Genomic DNA, 2,015 nt, shown 5'->3' on the forward strand with positions numbered 1-2,015 from the left:
TCTGATATCATTAGGGAACTCTGGAACATGAAGAGTCTAAGATCCTGCGTGTCCAGCTGGAGCTCAACCAGATTAAGGGTGAGGTGGACAGGAAGCTGGCAGAGAAAGATGAGGAGATGGAGCAGATCAAGAGGAACAGCCAGAGGGTGATTGACTCCATGCAGAGCACTCTGGATTCTGAGGTCAGGAGCAGGAACGATGCCCTGAGAATCAAGAAGAAGATGGAGGGAGACCTGAATGAGATGGAGATTCAGTTGAGCCATGCCAATCGCCAGGCTTCTGAGTCCCAGAAGCAGCTGAGGAATGTGCAGGCACAGCTGAAGGTATTGTAAGACACAGAGCTGTTGCACAGGCTAAGGTCAATGCTCCTATTTTGTACTCATGTGAATATTTTCCTGATGTTTTTTCACCAGGATGCTCAACTGCACCTTGATGATGCTGTCAGAGCCCAGGATGACCTCAAGGAACAAGCTGCTATGGTGGACCGCAGGAACGGTCTCATGGTGGCTGAAATTGAGGAACTTAGAGCTGCTCTGGAACAGACAGAGAGAAGCCGCAAAATCGCTGAGCAGGAGCTGGTGGACGCCAGTGAGCGTGTTGGACTTCTGCACTCTCAGGTGAACAAAACAATCATTCCTTTTTCTAAATAACATGTGAAAAATCAGTCATGTGGTGACTTAAGTGACTAAATCTGTTTACTTTTTAGAACACAAGCCTTCTGAACACCAAGAAGAAGCTTGAGTCTGACCTGGTCCAGATCCAGAGTGAAGTGGATGACACTGTTCAGGAAGCAAGGAATGCAGAGGAGAAAGCCAAGAAGGCCATCACTGATGTAGGTTTAACTTTCCTTTGTTCTTAATTGTACATAATGTAACGTAATGTGTTTTTTGTCAAAATATTTCTCATTAACATTTCATGCCATCTCCTTCAGGCTGCTATGATGGCTGAGGAGCTGAAGAAGGAGCAGGATACTAGCTCTCACCTGGAGAGGATGAAGAAGAACCTGGAGGTCGCTGTTAAGGACCTGCAGCACCGCCTGGATGAGGCTGAGAACCTGGCCATGAAGGGTGGCAAGAAGCAGCTCCAGAAACTTGAGTCTAGGGTAAGACAACTGTGTTAAGATTTGCAGTTGAACAAATGTAAGAAAAGGTTTGGATCCTTAATGTTTGATGAATTGTCTGTTCTTCTGAAGGTGCGTGAGCTGGAGACAGAGGTTGAGGCTGAGCAGAGACGTGGAGCGGATGCTGTTAAGGGTGTCCGCAAATATGAGAGGAGAGTAAAGGAGCTCACCTATCAGGTACAGTCACTTTGAAAGTTAACATGTACAAATCAGTCTAACATATTATTATTACATCTAACATTTAAACATGCAAATTTACTTTCTATCACAGACTGAAGAGGACAAGAAAAATGTTACCAGGCTGCAGGATCTGGTTGACAAGTTGCAGCTCAAGGTGAAGGCCTACAAGAGGCAGGCTGAGGAAGCGGTAAGGACAAAACGTTTACAATGAGGAATTGATACTATGTCATGATAGTTTCATGTACAGCAGACCTAGAAGGCCTTTTTGACCATTTAAATATTTTCTATATCTTGTATTCCAGGAGGAGCAGGCAAATGTTCATCTGTCCAAGTGCAGGAAGATCCAGCATGAGCTGGAGGAGGCTGAGGAGCGCGCTGACATTGCAGAGTCCCAGGTCAACAAACTGAGAGCAAAGAGCCGTGACTCTGGAAAGGTAAATATACAGCTGTTTAGTCAAAAATAATTACAACAGCAATCATCATTCTTCAATTCATATCACTATGTTAGAGCAGATATGTTAGATTATTATATTCACTTGACACAGCATAAGGTTTAAGTCGGCAGTCAGAAGATCAAAATTACCCAAAGCTTATTTAAAAAATCACAAACCATTTATCTGTTTTTTACAGGGAAAAGAAGCAGCTGAGTAAAGCACACTGAGTGTTTCCCTGTGTTGAATCATATAATATGATAATTCATGGTGAAACAATAAAG

The 2,015-nt window shown here is 43.7% G+C and overlaps 1 pseudogene; it reads left to right on the forward strand.

Moving 5' to 3' along the window:
* The window catches only part of LOC123962234, a 7,432-nt pseudogene extending 5,417 nt beyond the window's left edge, over positions 1–2,015 (forward strand).

This window comes from Micropterus dolomieu, linkage group LG22, assembly GCF_021292245.1.
Source record: "Micropterus dolomieu isolate WLL.071019.BEF.003 ecotype Adirondacks linkage group LG22, ASM2129224v1, whole genome shotgun sequence".
NCBI classification, from domain to species: Eukaryota; Metazoa; Chordata; class Actinopteri; order Centrarchiformes; family Centrarchidae; genus Micropterus; species Micropterus dolomieu.